The sequence below is a fragment of the Bos taurus genome, chromosome X (genome assembly GCF_002263795.3).
Source record: "Bos taurus isolate L1 Dominette 01449 registration number 42190680 breed Hereford chromosome X, ARS-UCD2.0, whole genome shotgun sequence".
Lineage (NCBI taxonomy): Eukaryota > Metazoa > Chordata > Mammalia > Artiodactyla > Bovidae > Bos > Bos taurus.
In genome coordinates this window covers 75075335-75096892 of record NC_037357.1, presented here as the reverse complement: position 1 = coordinate 75096892, position 21558 = coordinate 75075335, and the positions used below count along the sequence as shown (strand labels likewise).

Below are 21558 nucleotides of genomic sequence, written 5' to 3'. Positions count from 1 at the left end.
CACTGGAAAAAGGAAGAGCCAGGGACATGGATAGGTCACATAGATGTCCCAAAGACACAGAAACCCTTCATGGAAACAAATCCTTTCTTTCCTAATTGTCTCATCCCCACCTCACTCCCCTCTACTCCCCACCACTGACCATTTCAGCTGGGAGAAGGTAAAAGCCAGGTTGATGGTAGAGAAGTACACTTGGAAAAATGGGCAGGACCTTCCGGATTGAGGAAGCAGGACAAAATCCCAGAATAATTGTTTTCTAAAGAGGTTCAGATTGAGGCCCTTGTATGGCAACCACTATACACTGAGGGGCAGAAAGTGGTCTTCCCCAAAGAGAGATGAGGTATGTTTCCAGAGGCCTAAGGAAGCAATCACTGTGTGGTCTCTCTTCTCAGAGAGGATGAAAAGGTGAGAGCATGGAATCCCAGATACTCTACCCTTATTTCATATGATAGCCCAGGGAAGGATTCCTATAATAATAATGAAAGCTAACATTTTGTTTTAGCACTTACTGTGTGCCAGGTAATATTCTAAATGGTTCACATAAATTGAAACAATTAATCATTATAACAATCTTATACAAGTACTATTATTATCCCCATTTTATAAATGAAGATACTAAAGCACAAAGAGGTTAAATGATTTCCTTAAGTTCACATAACCAGGAAAGAGTGGGTCCAAGATATAAACGCAGGCAGTCTGGCTCCAAGTTTTACACTCTTAAACCAACTAAAGGAAGGTTTATTCTCTCCAAAGTCACAATATTTATTCTCTCCAATGTCACAGAATTGGGAAGATCCTTTGGGACCACAAAAGGCCATCCTTTTTTTTTATTTTATTTATTTTTAATTGAAGGGCAATTGCTTTACAGTATTATGTTGGTTTCTGCCATATATCAACATGAATCAGCCATAGGTATACATAACTCTGAGAAAGAAGCTTGTCAAATGTCACACAGTGAGCAAGTGAGAGTATAGCAAAGCAGAACCAGAGCCCAGATCTACCGACTCCCAACTAAGGCTCTTTCCACTACTGCTCCTGATCTTTTATTGGGTCTCTTACTTGAATTTCCTACTTGCTGACATTGCCAAAGTGGTCATCCTCTAACCCTGTCCAACAGGAGTGAAGGGGCAGTCAGTCATTTCTATAGTACACATCATTGTCTTCCTTTTCCAAAATATAAATGAGACTAGAGCTGACTTCAATCAAGCATTTTCCAAATGATTATATCCTTAAATCTTAATATCACCTCTGTGGGGGTTACTGATAGAATGCAAGCCAACATTTTCCATCCATAAAAACATCAACACCCAGCCATGCCAAGGTCCCGACCTTCTAAGTAGATGAGTGTTCAGTGATGTATGAGGCCCGCTTCATGCTCAGACAGATCCATGGATTCAAATATGAACTTTTTAAGGGTCATTCAGGGAAACTAATAATAAGCCCAGATGGAAAATTCTACATGATTCATTGAGAAGTGATGAGTAGAGCTTGTGAAAATGGAAAATAGGATTGGGCAGTGGGCTCTGGAGATACTGGGGTTAGCCTGGTTTATTATAATGCCACCAATGTGTTCTGGCTAGCAGCAAGCAGATGGACAGCCTAGATTCTCCAAAGTCCCAGGTCCCTCTTCTGTTGATATGGATTTCACAAAATTATTCTCCCTACCCCACTTCTTACTCCACCCTTTCGATGGGTGTGGGAAACAAAAGGCTCCAGTATAGATGAAAGTTTAAAAAGGCTCTTGTGGTGCTGAGTTTTCAACCTACATAAGGCACTCTATTCATTACCCAATTCCTTTATGGACCTCTGAACTGGGCACACAACACTGAGCCTAATGAGGTAAGGTGGGCTTACCTTTCCCTGAGGGTGTGAGATAGGAGTTCAAGACTTTGGCACAGAAGACAAGGTGGGGAAATAGGGAAACTTTTTCCAGGCAGTGGGAAGAATGGTCCCAAGAGGCTGGTTGATGTCCCAGGGCAGTATTAGTGTCACCTTATATCACATTCATATTTTCCACTGCATAAGCTTGGTACAAAACCTTCCTACAATAAAATGGAGAAAATGGTTGCTTTCTGAAGCAGTTGTGAGGTTAAATACAAATAATGCTGACCTCATTCACTCACTCACGCATTCATTTGCTTAATTAAGACAACAGTTACTATGTATCAACTATGTATCATGAAATACACAAAGCAGAGGCTCATTCTCCAAAAGTTTACACTCACTAGGGGGACATGGCCTATATGCATTTCCAAACATCATTCAGTTGTACTTGGAAAGACTTTTAAATGGTATAAATGAGAAAAGTAGTCTCCCAATTTGAAGGATCTTTAGAAAGGACCATGTAGTTAAACCTCTTCACTGCACAAGTAAAGATATTCAGAGAGGACAAAAATTTTTTCAGGGTTACATTGCCAGCTAATAACAGAGTTGATTATTTACACTAGGAATTAAAAAACTCAAAAGTTGCCTTGGTTTAATCTGCAAAACAAAGTTTCACAGAAGTTCTGAGTTCAAATCTAAAGAACAAGTAGGGTTTTTTCCCCCTAATATTGCACTATGAGAAACTTTAAATAGATAGCCAGGGTCAGCTACATAATTTGTGGGGCTGAGTGCAAAGGCTCCCTCACTCAAAATACAAGGGGAAAATCCAGCTAGAGGCACCAAAATAAAAAGTATTTTTCATTTTTCTGGGCATGTGTGCACACTCTTTCACTCATTTGCTCTCTCTCAACTTGTCGTGTTTTCTATTTGTTATTTTATACTGTTCTAAGTAAAGAATAACTTAAAATTTAAATTATTAGCATGAGTTTTACTGTTCCTCTTTATATTATGCAGTATGTTTTAAGTACAAATACAAGAACATTTATCTAATTCACATGCAGAATCACCAAAATTAAACATTCATATTTCAGAGCTCTCACATGCACATGTGTTTCACTCTTACCAGAACAGTGGAAATACAGCACAGATACTATTTTTTTATTTCACTTTTTTATATGCACACATTCTACCAACATTCTTTGATTTAGTAATTTGATAATAAAGAAGTAAAATGAAAAGGAACTATGGATTGCCTTATCTTTCTCTTTATTTCTATATCATCATGTCCAGCAATAATGGTTAGGTAATACAGGGAAGTAACGTGAGTAAGAAAAAATGATAGGGTTCCTTGGCTGTTGATGTTTCTTAGAATTTCATTACCTTCTTTTTACATTTGAAGCAAGCTCTTAGCTTGCATGAAAAGCATAGCTTTTGGGGTTGTCAACATTCCCACTTGCTGAGTTATATACTTAAATTTTTTACCTTGTACTCATTTCGAGTCTTGCTGAACTCCCACACATTGTGGGTCCTCTAGAACTCTATGGTCATGCAGCATCACAAACACTATATACAGATGGGGTGGCAAGGAACAGTAGACACACTTAAGCTTATGTGCATGTTCCATTGTCCCATTGGACTTCACTTACAAAACAGAAGTTCAAAGATGAAATTATTAAGAATCTCAGAAGAGTGACAGTAAAACATTAAACCAAGCACAGGGCCCTTCTGAGCATAAGACCTTGTGTGACTGCACAGATCACACATCTATGGAATTGACCCTGCATAAAACAGAATTAAAAGAATTTTATAGTGAATACCCATATGCCCACCACCTAGATTCTACCACTTACATTTTACTTAAATTGCTTTATCATATATCCATCTACCTATCTATCCCTCTATCCATCCATTAAGCTATTTAAAGTATCAGACATTCATACTCTTTAGCACTATAAACACTTCACCATGCATGTTATTAAACTAAAGTTCACTATAAGTTTACAGTTATTCTGAGGTAAGCTTATATACATTTAAAATCAAATAGTAAAAGGATATTTGCTGCTGAGCTCTGACAAATGCATACACATGTTTAATGCAAATAATTATTGAATATAGAACCTTACCAACATCCCAGAAATCTCCCATTTCCGGTAAATTGTGACTGCCATACCACCATCAGAGGTAACCACAAAAACAAGTAGAAATTTGATAGATAAGGACTAAAACAATCAAAGAAAATGAGAAAATAGGAATATGAAGCCAGCAGATGGAAATCTCATCTGAGGTAAACATTTTGTGTAATCATGGTAAGAACTACCATTTACTGAACACTATTTGCCTGGCATTGTTCTTAGATCAGATCAGATCAGATCAGTTGCTCAGTCATGTCCGACTCTTTGCAACCCCATGAATCGCAGCATGCCAGGCCTCTCTGTCTATCACCAGCTCCCGGAGTTCACTCAGACTCACGTCCATCGAGTCAGTGATGCCATCCAGCCATCTCATCCTCTGTCGTCCCCTTCTCCTCTTGCCCCCAATCCCTCCCAGCATCAGAGTCTTTTCCAATGAGTCAATTCTTCGCATGAGGTAGCCAAAGTACTGGAGTTTCAGCTTTAGCATCATTCCTTCCAAAGAAATCCCAGGGCTGATCTCCTTCAGAATGGACTAGTTGGATCTCCTTGCAGTCCAAGGGACTCTCAACAGTCTTTTCCAACACCACAGCTCAAAGGCATCAATTCTTCGGCACTCAGCCTTCTTCACAGTCCAACTCTCACATCCATACATGACCACAGGAAAAACCATAGCCTTGACTAGACGAACCTTTGTTGGCAAAGTAATGTCTCTGCTTTTGAATATGCTATCTAGGTTGGTCATAACTTTCCTTCCAAGGAGTAAGCGTCTTTTAATTTCATGGCTGCAGTCTTATATGAATTTAATCAATTTTTATCTTTATAAGAACCTTATAATGTAAGTACTATTAATATCCCATTTTACAAATGAGAGAACTGAGTCACAGAAAACAGTCAATAAATGGCAGCTCAGGATTTGAATGTAGATGGCGTGACTCTAGAGCCCATGATTATAGATGGCATATATGCAGATGACACCACCCTTATGTCAGAAAGTGAAGAAAAACTAAAGAGCTTCTTGATGAAAGTGAAAGAGGAGAGTGAAAAAGTTGGCTTAAAGCTCAACATTCAGAAAACTAAGATCATGGCATCTGGCCCCATCACTTCAGGGCAAATAGATGGGCAAACAGTGGAAACAGTGGCAGACTTTATTTTGGGGGGCTCCAAAATCACTGCAGATGGTGACTGAAGCCATGAAATTAAAAGACGCTTACTCCTTGGAAGGAAAATTATGACCAACCTAGACAGCATGTTAAAAAGCAGAGACATTACTTTGTCAACAAAGGTCCATCTAGTCAAGGCTATGGTTTTTCCGGTAGTCATGTATGGATGTGAGAGTTGGACTGTAAAGAAAGCTGAATGCAGAAGAATTGATGCTTTTGAACTGTGGTGTTGGAGAAGACTCTTGAGAGTCCCTTGGACTGCAAGGATATTCCACCAGTCCATCCTAAAGGAAATCAGTCCTGAGTGTTCATTGGAAGGACTGATGTTGAAGCTGAAACTCCAATACTTTGGTCACCTGATGCGAAGAGCTGACTCATGTGAAAAGACCCTAATGTTGGGAAAAATTGAAGGTGGGAGGAGAAGGGGACAACAGAGGATGAGATGGTTGGATGGCATCACTGACTCAATGGACATGAGTTTGGGTAAACTCTGGGAGTTGGTGATGTACTGGGAGGCCTGGCATGCTGCAGTCCATGGGGTCACAAAGAGTCGGACATGACTGAGCAAGTGCACTAAACTGCACTGAACTGAACCATGCTGCTTGGGGTAGGAAATCAAAGGAGAAAAGATGGGATGGTGAGGAGGGCCCTGATTACAGAGGACCTTGAATGCCAGAATAAGGAACTTAGATTATCCTTTAAGTCATGGGAAAAAGAGGTTTTTGAGTATAGGATGAACCTTGACCTAAACTTCATACTTTATATGAAAATCAACTCAAAATGGATCACACATAATAAATGTAAACATGCATGTTATTAAAATAAAGTTTAATATAACTTTATAGTTATTCTAAGGTAAATTTATATGCATTTAAAGACAAATATTTAGGGAATATTTGCTGAGCTCTGACAAATGCATGCACTTGTTCAATTCAAATAATTATTGAAATATAATAATATAAAACAAAAAAATAATATAAAAATTTTAGAAAATAAAATATTCAGGATTTTGAGATTGGTGAAGGATTCCTAAATATGACACCAAAGTATAAGTCATAAAAACTTTTATAAATTCTACTTTATCAAAATAAAAACTTTCACTCTGTGACAGATCTTATTAAGAAAATGAGAAAGAAAAACACAGACTGGGGACATTTGCAAACCATATATCTGATAAAGGATTGTATTTAGAATATGTAAAAAAAAAAAAAAACTCACAAACTCAACGGTAAAACACTCAAACACACAAAAAATATTCACTTAGAAAATGGGTAAAGAATATGAAGAGATGCTTGGTCAACATCACTAGCCACTGGGAAAATGGAAACTAAAACCACAATGAGATACCACTTCATATATCAGAGTGACTAAGTGACAGCACCAAATGTTGGTGAAGATGTGGAGGGACTGGATCTTTCATACATCATTTTAGGCATGTAGCTACTTTGAAAAATAGTTTGGCAGCTTCTTAAAAAACTAAATATGCAATTATCATACAATATAGCAATTGCACTTCTGGGAAGCTATTCTACAGATAAGTAACACTACATTTACACAAAAATATGTACATGAATGCTCATATAAGCTTTATTTGTAATGGCCTCAAACCAGAAACAACCTGCCTGGAATGTGGGAGACCCGGGTTAGATCTCTGGTTTGAGAAAGTCCCCTGGAGAAGGGAATGGCTACCAACTCCAGTATTCTTGCCTGGAGAATTCCAAGGACAGGGGAGCCTGGCGAGCTACAGTCTATGGGGTTGCAAAGTGTTGGATATGACTGAGCAACTAACACTAACACACTGAAACTGGAAACAACCCGAATATCCTTCAATAGTTGAATGGATAAGCAAACCACGGTACACCCATACCATGTAATACCACTTAGCAGTAAAAAGGAGTAAACTATTAACACATACATAACTTGGGTGGATCTCAGGGTCACTATGCTGAGTGGGAAAGAAAAAACAAATCTCAATAGGTCACATACTGTATGATTGCATTTGATGGAGAAAAGATCAGTGGTACCAGTTATCAAGGACTGCGGAGGGTGTAATGATAAAAAGGTAGCACTACAGAATTTCTTTGTGTTGGTGGAACAGTTCTTTCTCCTAACTATGGTGTTTGTTAATAAATTTATTGTTGTTGTTGTTCAGTCGCTCAGTCATTTCTGACTCTTTGTGACCCCATGGACTGCAGCACACCAGGCTTCCCTGTCCTTCACCATCTCCTGGAGCTTGCTCAAACTCCTGTCCATTGAGTTTGTGATGCCATCCAACCATCTTGTCTTCTGTCTTCCCCTTCTCCTCCTGCCTTCAACCTTTCCCAGTATCAGGGTCTTTTCAAATGAGTCAGTCCTGCACATCAGGTAGCCAAAGTATTAGAGCTTCAGCCTCAGCATCAGTCCTTCCAATGAATATTCAGGATTGATTTCCTTTAGGATTCACTGGTTGGATCTCCTTGCAGTCCAAGGGACTCTCAAGAGTCTTCTCCAACATCACAGCTCAAAAGCATCAATTCTTTGACGTTCAGCCTTCTTTATGATCCAACTCTCACATCCATACATGACTACAGGAAAAACCATAGCTTTGACTAGATGGACCTTTGTCAGCAAAGTAATGTCTCTGCTTTTTAATATGCTGTCTAGGTTTGTCATAGCTTTCCTACCAAGGAGCAAGTGTCTTTTCATTTCATGGCTGCAGTCACCATCTGCAGTGGTTTTGGAGACCAAGAAAAGAAAATCTGTCACTGTTTCCATTGTTTCCCCATCTATTTGCCATGAAGTGATGGGACTGGATGCCATGATCTTCATTTTTTGAATGTTGAGCTTTAAGCCAGCTTTTCCACTCTCCTCTTTCACCTTCATCAAGAGGCTCTTTAGTTCCTCTTCACTTTCTGCCATAAGGGTGGTGTAATCTGCATATCTGAGGTTATTGATATTTCTCCCAGCAATCTTGCTTCCATCTTGTGCTTCATCCAGCCCAGCATTTCACATGGTGTACTCTGCATATAGGGCTTCCCTCAGAGCTCAGTTGGTAAAGAATCAGCCTGTGATGCAGGAGACCCTGGTTTGATTCCTGGGTCGGGAAGATCCACTGGAGAAGGGATAGGCTACCCACTCCAGTATTCTCGGGCTTCCCTTGTGGCTCAGCTGGTAAAAAATCCGCCTGCAATGTGGGAGACCTGGGTTTGATCCTTGGGTTGGGAAGATCCATTTGAGGAGGGAAAGGCTACCCACTCTAGTATTCTAGCCTGGAGAATCCCATGGACTATGCAATCCATGGGGTTGCAAAGAGTCGGACACGACTGAGTGACTTTCACTTCACTTCACTTCACTTCACTCTGTATATAAGTTAAATAAACATGGTGATAATATACAGCCTTGATGTACTCCTTTCCCAATTTTGAACAAATCCATTGTTTCATTTCTGGTTCTAACTGTTGTTTCTTGACCTGCATACAGGCTTCTCAGGAGGCAGATAATGTCATAACACTTGTTGTTAACTGAATTATGGCTCAAGTCTCATATGTTGAACCCTTAAACTCCAGTGCCTCAGAATGTGACTATTTGGAGATAGGGCCTTTAAAGAAGTCACTAAGTTAAAATGAAGCTACTAAGGTACACCAAAACCAATCTGACTGGTGTTTTTAAAAGAGGAGATTAAGACACACACAGGCACCAGGAGCACATGTGCATAAAGGGACAGCCATGTGAAAAGTCAACAAAAGGGCAGCTGTCTGCAAGCAAGGAGAGAGGCCTCAGAACAAAATCAACCCTACCAACACCTCGATTTTGGTACCTCTAGCCTCCAGAAAGTGAAGAAATTTATTTTCTCACATTTCTGGAGGCTAGAATTCTAAGATCAAGGTGCCAGGACTGCTTTCTTTTGAGACCTCTCTTCCTCACTTGTAGACAACCACCTTTTCTCTGTGTCCTCATATCGCCTTTCCTCTGTGTACTCATGGAGAAAAGAGAGATCTCTGAAGTTTCTTCTTCTTATAAAGATGCCAGTTCTGTTGGATTAGGACCCCACCCTTATGACTCCATTTAACCTTAATTATCTCCCTAAAAGCCATACTTCCAAATCACATTGGGGGATTGAATTTCAACGTGTGAATTTAGGGGTGGGGAGGGGCACAGTTTACCCCACAACAAAGGTATGTGGTGTAGTTCATATTATTGAAAGAAAGTGAAAGTGAAGTCGCTCAGTCGTGTCCAACTCTTATGCGACCCCGTGGACTGTAGCCTACCAGGCTTCTCTGTCCATGGGATTCTCCAGGCAAGAATACTGGAGCGAGTTACCATTTCCTTCTCCAGGGGATCTTCCTGACCCAGGGATTGAACCTGGGTCTCCTGCATTGGAGGCAGACGCTTTAACCTCTGAGCCACCAGAGAAGCCCCATATTATTGAGCCAATGTCAATTTCTGGTTTTGAAAAAGTACCATGGACATATAAGATGATATTATCACTGGAGGAATCTGGGTGAAGCATACACAGGAACCTTTTGTACTTTTTTTGCAACTTCTAATGAGTCTAAAATTATTTCAAAAGAACAAGTTTCAAACAACAAACAAAATAAAAACTTGTAGTGTACAGGAGTTCTTGACTTTCCACACCACAAGGAACCAAGACTGGCTTCACAATGTGTGCTAACGCTGCAACCTTCACCAACTCACCTAAGCTTTCTGAGCCTCGATGTCTACATCCTTAAAAAAGCATGGCACACATCGAGGTCCCTGGATCTTTGCTCTATTAAATTCTAGGCAGTTTCTAAAACATTTCTTCCTCTCTTTTAGTAATATGGGAATGATCTCTAACCTCCTTCCCTCATAAAGCTGTAGTGGGGACCTAGGATAATACTAGGCTTATGGCTCTTTGATATCCTCATCTTGCTTTTAGAATATTCTTCCAGAAGTAGCAAAAATAGATGAGGGGAGGAGGGTAGAAATTAGGCAACACATAGAAAAAAAGAGGAAAAAAAGCTGCAAACCAGATGTTTTTTGAGAAATGAAAAAAGTGTGAGGTGAAGTAAGCGTTTGACAAGAATGTTCAGGAAGAAGATTAATCACCATTTCAGTGTTCCATGTCCAAAGAGATTGTGTCTTTGCTTGTTTGGCTGGGTCTGACTTCAGACTTAAAGAAACCAGCTTTTTCATTAAGTCAGGAAGAGGCAGAGGAGGGGGCAGGGACAGACCAGCCTTCTTTAAGTTTGGCCACTAACAGAGGACAGATGGAAATAACTGGAATGCCCTTAAGTAAAGCAGAAAGCAACTGAGAGAAAGCTGTTAAAAGAAAGTACATAAACAGTTTGACCACAAACTACCAGGCTCTGACTTGCTGATAGGAGTGTAAAACTAACTTGTCAGCTTGGTTTTAAGTGCCAAACAGTGAGTGCTAAAGTGGCAAGGAAGAACGATCAATAGGCACAGTCACTTCCACTGTTTAAAATCTTTCTATGGCTTCCCACCATCTACCAGGAATAGTCCAAACTCCAATGTGTTGAATGTGAGGCCCTCAGTAAGCATTTCCAAAACTGCCTTCCAAGTTCTAGCTGCGTCCCAGATTCATGAATTGAGATGAATCTATTGATGAACTCTTCAAAAACAGTAATGCACTGGCAGACAGAACTAGGTTCAAGTTCTCACATTCCTATTAACTGGCTATGTAACCTAGAAAAGAAAAGTATTTAACTTTGGTTTCTTCCTCTGTTCAAAAGAAGATAATAATCCCCACCTTGGTGATATCATGGACTTTTTATGAGGAAGGCAACACCACCTAGGAGATCTCAACAAGTCTCTGTCAACCAGGACTGCAGCATTTTCATCCTTGAAAGTCATCAGTCTCAGATTTATCCTACTTAGGAAAGAATTCAACTGGAACCAATAATTTCATGATTTTTTAAATTATTTTCAATTGGAGGATAATTGCTTTACAATATTGTATTGGTTTCTACCATATATCAACATGAATCAGCCATAGGTATATGTATGTCCCTCCCTCTTGCCCATACTTCCCACCCCATCCCACCCCTCTAGTTTATCACAGAACACCAGATTTGGGCTCCCTCCATTATACAATTAATTTTCACGGGCTGTATAATTTTACATATGGTAAGTTATATGTTTCAATGCTATTCTCTCACTTCATTCCACCCTCTCCTTCCCCAACTCTGTCCACAAGTCTGTTCTCTACGTCTGTGTCTCCACTGTTGCCCTATAGATAGGTTCTTCAGTACCATCTTTCAAGATTACATATATATGTGTTAACATAAGATATTTGTCTTTCTCTTCCTGACTTGCTCTGTATAATAGACTCTAGGCTCATCCACCCTAATAGAACTGAGTCAAATGCATTCTGTTTTATGGCTGAGTAATATTCCATTGTATAAATATACCATATATTCTTTATCCATTCATCTGTCAATGGAAATCTAGGATGCTTTCATGTACTAGCTATTGTAAATAGTTCTGCAATGAACATTGGGGTACATGTGTCTTTTTCTTTTTCTTTTTTTTTTTTTAATTCACGTTTTTTATTTCTTACTTAGGGAAGGGACAGCAAAAGAGACACTGATGTATAGAACAGTCTTATGGACTCTGTTGCAGAGGGAGAGGGTGGGAAGATTTGGGAGAATGGCATTGAAACATGTATAATATCATGTATGAAACGAGTTGCCAGTCCAGGTTCGATGCACAATACTGGATGCTTGGGGCTAGTGCACTGGGACGACCCAGAGGGGTGGTATGGGGAGGGAGGAGGGAGGAGGGAGGAGGGTTCAGGATGGGGAACACATGTATACCTGTGGCGGATTCATTTTGGTATTTGGCAAAACTAATACAATTTGTAAAGTTTAAAAATAAAATAAAATTTAAAAAAAAAAGAAAAAAAGCAGGAATGTGTCTTTTTCAATTATGGTTTCCTCAGGGTATATCCCCAATAGTGGGATTTCTGGGTCATATGGTAGTTTTATTCCTAGCTTTTTCAGGAATCTCTATACCATCTTCCATAGTGGCTGTATCAATTTACATACCGACCAACAGTGCAAGACGATTCCCTTTTTTCCACACCCTCTCCAGCATTATTGTTTGTAGATGTTTTGATGATGGCCATTCTAACCAGTGTGAGGTGTTATTTCACTGCAGTTTTGCTTTGCATTGCTCTAATAATGAGCGCTATTTAGCATCTTTCCATAGTTTATTAGTGACCTGTATGTCATCTTTGGAAAAAATGTCCATTTTGGTCTTCTATCCGCTTTTTGGTTGGGTTTTTTGTTTTTCTGGTATTGAGCTGAATGAGCTGCTTGTAGATTTTGGAGATTAATCTTTTGTCAATTGTCTTGTTTGCTATTATTTTGCTCATTCTGAGGTTTGTCTTTTCACCTTATTTACAGTTTCCTTCACTGTGCCAAAGCTTAGGTTTAACTAGGTCCCATTTGTTTATTGCTTTTTTTCCCATTATTCTCAAGGTGGGTCATAGAGGATCTTGCTCTGATTTATGTCAAAGAGTTTTATAGTTTTATTGTTTCTGGTCTTACATTTAGATCTATAATCCACTTTGAGTTTATCTTTGTGTATGATGTTAAGAAGTGTTCTAATTTTATTCTTTTACACATAGCTGTCCATTTTCCCCAGCACCACTTGTTGAAGAGCCTGTCTTTTTTTTTTTTTTTCTATTGTATATTCTTTCCTCCTTTGTCAAAGATAAGGTGCCCATAGGTGCATGGGTTTATCTCTGGGCTTTCTATCTTGTTCCACTGGTTTATATACTATATTTCTGTTTTTGTGCCAGTATCATACTGTCTTGATGAATGTAGCTTTGTAGTATAGTCTGAAGTAAGGAAAGTTGATTCTCTCTCAAGATTGCTTTGGCTATTTAGGGTCTTTTATGTTTCCATACATACTGTGAAATTTTTGTTCTAGTTCTGTGAAAAATACCATTGGTAATTTGATAGAGATTGCATTGAATCTGTAGATGGCTTTTGGTGGTATAGTCATTTTCACAACATTGATCCTTCCAATCTAGGAACATGGTATATCTCTCTATCTGTTTATGTCATCTTTGATTTCTTTTATCAGTGTCTTATAGTTTTCTAATACAAGGTTTTTGTATCTTTAGTTAGATTTATTCCTAGGTATTTGATGCCTTTTGTTGCAATGGTTAAAGAGAGTGTAAACTTCGGTTGTCTATTCCATGTTTTTCTTGTTTCTTGAGGTAGGATTGTATTGCTATAAACTTCCCTCTTAGAACTGCTTTTGTTGCATCCCATAGGTTTTGAGTTGTCATGTTTTCATCGTATTATTTGCTTCAATAAATTTTTTGATTTTCTTTTTGATTTATTCAGTAGCCTGTTGATTATTTAGAAACGTGTTAATTCCATGTGTTTGTGTTTCTTACAGTTTTTTTCTTGTAATTGATATCTAGTCTCATAGCATTGTGACCAGAGAAGATGCTTGATATGATTTCAATTTCCTTATATTTACTGAGGTTTGATTTGTGACCCAAGATGTGGTCTATCCTGGAGAATGATCCATGTGCACTTGAGAAAGTTTATTCTTCTGCATTTGGATGGAATATCCTAGAGATATCAGTGAGATTGATCTCATATAATGTATCATTTAAGACTTGTGTTTCCTTATTAATTTTCTGTTTTGATGATCTGTCCATTGGTGTGAGTGGGGTGTTAAAATCTTCTTTTATTTTGAGGGGCTCCAAAATTACTGCAGATGGTGATTGCAGCCATGAAATTAAAAGATGCTTATTCCTTCTAAGGAAAGTTATGACCACCCTAGACAGCATATTAAAAAGCAGAGATATTACTTTGTCAACAAAGGTCCATCTAGTCAAGACTATGGTTTTTCCAGTAGTCATGTATGGATGTAAGAGTTGGACTATAAAGAAAGCTGAGCGCAGAAGAATTGATGCTTTTGAACTGTGGTGTTGGAGAAGACTCTTGAGAGTCCCTTGCACTACAAGGAGATCCAACCAGTCCATCCTAAAGGAAATCAGTCCTGAGTGTTCATTGGAAGGACTGATGTTGAAGCTGAATTCCAATATTTTGGCCACATGATGCAAAGAGCTGACTGATTGGAAAAGACCTTGATGTTGGGAAAGATTGAAGGCGGGAGAAGGGGACGACAAAGGATGAGATGGTTAGATGGCATCACCAACTCGATGGACATGAGTTTGGGTAAACTCTGGGAGTTGGTGATGGACAGGGAGGCCTGGAGTGCTGTGGTTCATGGAGTCACAAAGAGTCAGACACAACTGAGCGACTGAACTGAATTGAACTGACTTTTATTGTGTTACTATCAATTTCTCCTTTTATGTCTGTTAGTGTCTGTCTTATGTATTGGGGTTCTCCTATGTTCGGTGCATATATATTTACGATTGTTATGTCTTCCTCTTGGATAGATCCCTTGATCATTATGTAATGTCCCTGCTTATCTCTTGTAATCTTTATTTTAAGGTCTATTTTGTCTGATATGAGAATTGCTACTCCAGCTTTCTTTGGCTTCCTGTTTGCTTTGGCATACTCAATAAAGCAGAAATAGATGTTTTTCTGGAACTCTCTTGCTTTTTCCATGATCCAACAGATCATGGCAATTTGATCTCTGGTTCCTCTGCCTTTTCTAAGACCAGCTTGAATATCTGGAAGTTCACGGTTCAGGTATTGTTGAAGCCTGGCTTGGAGAATTTTGAGCATTACTTAACAAGAATGTGAGATGAGTGAAATTGTGCAGTAGTTCGAGCATTCTTTGGCATTGCCTTTCTTTGGGATTGGAATGAAAACTGACCTTTTCCAGTCCTGTGGCCACTGCTGAGTTTTCCAAATTTGCTGGCATATTGAATGCAGCACTTTCACAGCATCATCTTTCAGGATTTGAAATAGCTCAACTGGAATTCCATCACCTCCACTAGCTTTGTTCATAGTGATGTTTCTAAGGCCCATTTAACTTCACATTCCAGGATGTCTGCCTCTAGGTCAGTGATCACACCATTGTGATTATCTTGGTCGTGAAGATATTTTTTGTACGGTTCTTCTGTGTATTCTTGCCACCTCTTCTTAATATCTTCTGCTTCTGTTAGGTCCATACCATTTCTGTCCTTTATCGAGCCCATCTTTGCATGAAATGTTCCCTTGGTATCTCTAATTTTCTTGAAGAGATCTCTAGTCTTTCCCATTCTGTTGTTTTCCTCTATTTCTTTGCATTGATCGCTGAGGAAGTATTTCTTATCTCTTCTTGCTATTGTTTGGAGCTCTGCATTCAGATGCTTATATCTTTCCTTTTTTTCTCCTTTACTTTTCACTTCTCTCCTTTTCACAGCTATTTGTAAGGCATCCTCAGATGGCCATTTTGCTTTTTTGCATTTCTTTTCCATGGGGATGGTCTTGATCCCTGTCTCCTGTACAAAGTCACGAACCTCAGTCCATAGTTCCTCAGGAACTCTATCAGATCTAGTCCCTTAAATCTATTTCTCACTTCCACTGTATAATCAGAAGGGTCATTTGATTTAGGTCATACCTGAATGGTCTAGTGGTTTTCCCTACTTTTTTCAATATCAGTTTGAATTTGGCAATAAGGAGTTCATGATCTGAGCCAGTCAGCTCCCGGTCTTGTTTTTGCTGACTGTATAGAGCTTCTCCATCTTTGGCTGCAAAGAATATAATCAATCTGATTTCGTTGTTGACCATCGGGTGATGTCCATGTGTAGAGTCTTCTCTTATGTTGTTTGAAGAGGGTGCTTGCTATGACCAGTGCGTTCTCTTGGCAAAACTCTGTTAGCCTTTGCCCTGCTTCATTCCCTATTCCAAGGCCAAATTTGCCTATTACTCCAGGTGTTTCTTGACTTCCTACTTTTGTATTCCAGTCCCCTATAATGACAAGGACATCTTTTGGGGGTGTTAGCTAAAAGATCTTGTAGGTCTTCATAGAAGTGTTCAACTTCAGCTTCTTCAGCGTTACTGGTTGGGGCATAGACTTGGACTACTGTGATATTGAATGGTTTGCCTTGGAAACAAACAGAGATCATTCTTTCATTTTTGAGACTGCATCCAAGCACTGCATTTTGGACTCTTTTGTTGACCATGATGGCTACTCCATTTCTTCTAAGGGATTCCTGCCTGCAGTAGTAGATATAATGGTCATCTGAGTTAAATTCACCCATTCCAGTCCATTTTAGTTCGCTGATTCCTAGAATGTCAACATTCACTCTTGCCATCTCCTGTTTGACCACTTCCAGTTTGCCTTGATTCATGGACCTAACATTCCAGGTTCCTATGAAATATTGCTCTTTACAGCATTAGACCTTGATTCTATCACCAGTCACATCCACAACTGGGTATTCTTTTTGCTTTGGCTCCATCCCTTCATTCTTTCTGGAGTTATTTCTCCACTGATCTCCAGTAGCATATTGGGCACCTACTGGCCTGGAGAGTTCCTCTTTCAGTATCCTATCATTTTCCCTTTTCATACTGTTCATGGGGTTCTCAAGGCAACAATACTGACATGGTTTGCCATTCCCTTCTCCAGTGGACCACATTCTGTCAGACTTCTCCACCATGACCCACCCATTTTGGGTGGCCCCACACAGCATGGCTTAGTTTCATTGAGTTAGACAAGGCTTTGGTCCTAGTGTGATTAGATTGACTAGTTTTCTGTGATTATGGTTTCAGTGTGTCTGCCCTCTGATGCCCTCTTGCAACACCTACTCTCTTAGTTGAGTTTTTCTTACCTTGGACGTGGGGTATCTCTTCACGGCTGCTCCAGCAAAGTGCAGCCGCTGCTCCTTACCTTGGATGAAGGATATTTCCTCACCCCTGCCCCTCCTAACCATGAACATGGAGTAGCTCCTCTTGGCCCTCCTGCTCCCGTTCAGCCACCACTCCTTGGGCATGAGGTAGCTCCTCCCAGCCGCCACCCCTGACCTCGGATGTGGGGTAGTTCCTCTCGATCGCTCCTGCAGTGTCACAGCCTGGCACTCTCAGCTGCCGCCCCACACAGTTGGATTCATCTCACACACTAGCAAAGTAATGCTCAAAATTCTCCAAGAGAGGCTTCAACGTGATCCTAGAACTTCCAGATGTTCTAGAACTTCCAGATGTACGTGAACTAAGAAATTGCAGATGTTCCAGCTGGATTTAGAAAAGGCAGAGGAACCAGAGATCAAATTGCTGCATACACTGGATCATCAAAAAAGCAAGAGAGTTCCAAAAAAAAAATCTACTTTTGCTTTATTGACAACTCCAAAGCCTTTGACTCTGTGCATCACAATAAATTGTGGAGACATCTTAAAGAGATGGGATTGCCAGATCACCTTACATGCCTCATAAGACATCTGTATGCAGGTCAAGAAGCAATGGTTAGAACTGGGCATGGAACAACGGACTGGTTCCTTATTGGGAAAAGATTACATCACGGCTGTATATTGTCACATTTCTTATTTAACTTAAATGCAGAATACATCATGTGAAATGCCAAGCTGGATAAAGCACAAGCTGGAATCAAGACCACTGGGAGAAACATCAATAACCTCAAATACGCAAATGACACCACCCTTACACCAGAAAGCAAAGAGAAACTGAAGAGCTGCTTGATTAAAGTGAAAGAGGAGTGTGAAGTAGCTGTATATCACCATTGGTAAACTGAGTGAAGAGTACACGGGACCCTTCTGTACTATCATTTTAACTTCTGTGAATCTTTAAGTATTTCAAATGTATATGAATTCTCATGTTCATTGCAATATTATTCACAACAGCCAAGACATAGAAACCATGTAAGCATCCATTGCTAAATGAATGGATAAAGAATATGTAGGGGGGGTGTATGGAAATTCTGTCATTTATAACAACATGGATGGACCTTGAGGGCATTATGCTAAGTGAAATAAATCAGACAGAAAAAGATAAATACTGTATAATCTTATTTATATGTGGACTCTAAAAACATCCTACTCATAGACAAGGAGATTATAATGGTGGTTGCCAGCTGCTGTCATCAGTATTGTTGTATACTTGAAAGTTGCTATGAGAGTAGAGTTTTAATATTATCATCATACCAACAATAAAAAATTATAAATATGTGAGGTAAAGATTATGTTAGCTAATCTTATTGGTGTAAATATTTTGAAATCTATGGGTGTATCAAATTATCACATTGTGCATCTTAAACTTACATAATGTTTTATGTCAAACTTACACAATGTTGTATCTCAACAAAGGGTGTAACAAATGGAATATTGTCTGACTTATCAGTAAACAAAGGATGTCACAGTCATCAATGTTGATGTTGAGCTGGTGAGCCCTGAGGAAACTCAAGAAGGAAACGAAGAATACTTGCCAATTAGCAACCATCAGACTACAGCCATTCCCCATGGTGACCCTGAGGAAACTCAGGATATAAAAATGCAGGATACTGACTTCAGATAAGCTGAGGTACATATCAATGGAATGATTTCAGTGAGCCCAGGCTCTTGCATCTTCCCATATATAGAAAAGTGTTAAATTCCTTAACTTGAGATATCTAGCTTTCTTTTATTAACAGAAACCTTTTGTTCTTGTTACCTGCCCTTTGTTGCAAAACTCATATATATCCTAACTCCCTCCTCACCTCTTCAGAGCAGTTTGCTCAGGCTTACTTGAGAAGCTGCCTCCTGGGCTTAAAGTCCTAAAACTTTCTCACTGAATAAAGCATAACTCTCCATGTTTTGGCTATGAATATTTTTTAGTCATCAGAGGGAAGAAAAAAGTTAAATTGCAGCCCTAACCAACATTTTTTCAGCAACCTCACTAAAGACTCTAAGACAGAATCATTCAGCTAAGTCATTCTCAAATTCTTAACCCAGAGAAACTCTATGAGGTAATAAATGTTTAATGTTGTTTAAGCCAACAAGACTTGGGAATATATTGTTATGCATCCATAAGTAAATAATATTCATTAAATGTGCTAATATCTTTTCAAATTGTTACTGTTGTTGTTCATTGTTGTTCAGTCACTAAGTAGTGTCCAACTTTTTGTGACACATGAACCGCAGCACTCCAGGCTTCCCTGTCCTTCACTATCATCTGGAGTTTGTTCAAACTCATGTCCATTGGGTCAGTGATGCCATTCAACCATCTCATCCTCTGCCATCCATTTCTCCTCTTATCCTCAATCCTTCCCAGCATCAGGGTCTTTTCCAATGAGTCACTTCTTTGCATCAGGTAGCAAAAGTATTGGAACTTCAGCTTCAGCATTAGTCTTTACAATGAATATTCAGGGTTTATTTCCTTAGGATTGACTGGTTTGATCTCCCTGCTGTCCATGGGACTCTCAAGAGTCTTCTCCAGCCCCACAGTTTGAAAGCACCAATTCTTCAGTTCTCAGCCTTTTTTAAGGTCCAACTCTCACATTCATACATGACTACTAGAAAAACCATAGCTTTGATTAGATGGACCTTTGTCAGCAAAGTAATGTCTCTGCTTTTTAACCATCTGCAGTGATTTGGGGGCCCAAGAAAATAAAATCTGTCAATGTTTCCACTTTTTCCCCATGTATTTGCCATGAAGTGATGAGACCAGGTGCCATGATCTTAGTTTTTTTAATATTGGGTTTTAAGCCAGCTTTTTTTCACTCTCCTCTTTCACCTTCATCAAGACACTCTTTAACTCCTCTTCTCTTTCTACCATTAGAGTGATATCATCTACAAATCTGAGGGTATTTTTCCCAGAAATCTTGATTCCAGCTTTTGATTTACCCAGCCTGGCATTTCACATGATGTACTCAGCATATATGTTAAATAAGCAGGGTGAGAGTATACAACCTAGACATAATCCTTTCCCAAATTTGAACCAGTCCACTGTTCCATGTCCAGTTATTAACTGTTGCTTCCTGACTTGTATATGGATTTCTCAGGAGGCAAGTAAGAGGATATGGTATTCCCATCTCTTTAAAAATTTTCCACAGTTTGTTATGATCCACACAAAGGCTTTAACATAGTCAATGAAGCAGAAGTAGATGTTTTTTTGGAATTACCTTGCTTTCTCTGACCCAACAAATGTTGGCAATTTCATCTCCGGCTCCTCTGCCTTTTTTAAGTCCATCTTGGACATCTAGAAGTGCTCAGTTCACATGTTGTGTTAAAGCCTTAGCTTGAAGGATTTTGTGCATTACCTTGCTAGCATGTGAAATGAGCACAATCGTACGGTAGTTGGAACATTCTTTGGCATTTCCTTTCTATGAGATTGGAATGAAAACTGACCTTCTCCAGTTCTGTGGCCATTGCTGAGTTTTCCTGGCGTCCTGAGTGCATCATTTTAACAACATCATCATTTATGATTTGAAGTAGCTCCACTGGAATTCCATCACCTCCGCTATCTTCATTCACAGTAATGTTTCCTAAGACCCACTTGGCATCACATTCCAGGATGTTTGACTCTAGATGTGTGACCACATCATTTTGGTTTTATCCAGGTCATTAGGACCTTTTTTGCACAGTTGTTCTGTGTATTTTTGCCTCCTCTTCTTCTTTTAGATTCTTGCTGCTTCTGTGTTTTATTGTTCCCATCTTTGCATGAAATGTTCCCTTGATGTCTCTAACTTGATTAAGAAGATCTTTAGTCTTTCCCATTCTATTGTTTTCTATTTCTTTGCATTGTTCACTTAAGAAGGCTTTCTTATCTCTCCTTGTTATTCTTTGGAATTCTGCATTCAAATGGATATATCTTTCCCTTTCTCCTTTGCTTTTCATTTCTCTTCTATTCTCAGCTATTTGTAAGGCTTCCTCAGATTTTGCCTTTTTGTATTTCTTTTTTTTTGGGATTGTTTTGGTCACTCCCTCCTGTACAATGTTTTGAAGCTCTGTCCATAGTTCTTCAGGCACTCTGTCTACCAGATATAATCCCTTGAATCCATTTGTCATCTCCACTTTATAATCATAAAGGTTTTGATTTAGATCATACCTGAATGGTCTAGTGGTTTTCCCTATTTTCTTCAATTTATACCTGTATTTTGCAATAAGGAGCTGATACTCTGAGCCACAGTAAGCTCCATGTCTTGTTTTTGCTGACTGTATATCTATCTTCTGACTTCTTTATCTTTGGTTGCAAATAATATAATCAATCAGATTTCAAAATTGACCATCTGGTGATGTCCATGTGTAGAGTCATCTCTTGTGTTGTTGGAGCAGTGTGTTTGCTATGACCAGTGTATTCCCTTGGCAAAAGCTCTGTTAGTCTCTGCCATGCATCACGTTGTACTCCGATGCCAAGCTTGTCTGTTACTCCAGGTATCTCTTGACTTCCTATTTTTTTATATCTTCTAGGTCCTCTTTACATGTGTTAATTAATTCTTGCACTTTCTCCGTTCTGTTTTCGAGGTTTTGGATCAATTTTACTATCATTACTCTAAATACTTTTTCAGATAATTTGCCTATTTCCTCTTCTTTTCTTTGGTCTTGGGTGTTTTTACCT

General features: G+C 39.2%; 1 non-coding gene and 1 pseudogene across 1 annotated transcript; both read right to left on the bottom strand.

Annotated features, from left to right (window-relative positions):
• LOC132344342 (NADH-ubiquinone oxidoreductase chain 5-like) overlaps nt 1–21558 on the bottom strand; it is a 102514-nt pseudogene that overhangs the window by 39805 nt on the left and 41151 nt on the right.
• TRNAW-CCA (transfer RNA tryptophan (anticodon CCA)) lies at nt 9433–9506 on the bottom strand. Its single transcript has one exon. It is a non-coding gene; the product is annotated as a tRNA-Trp (tRNA).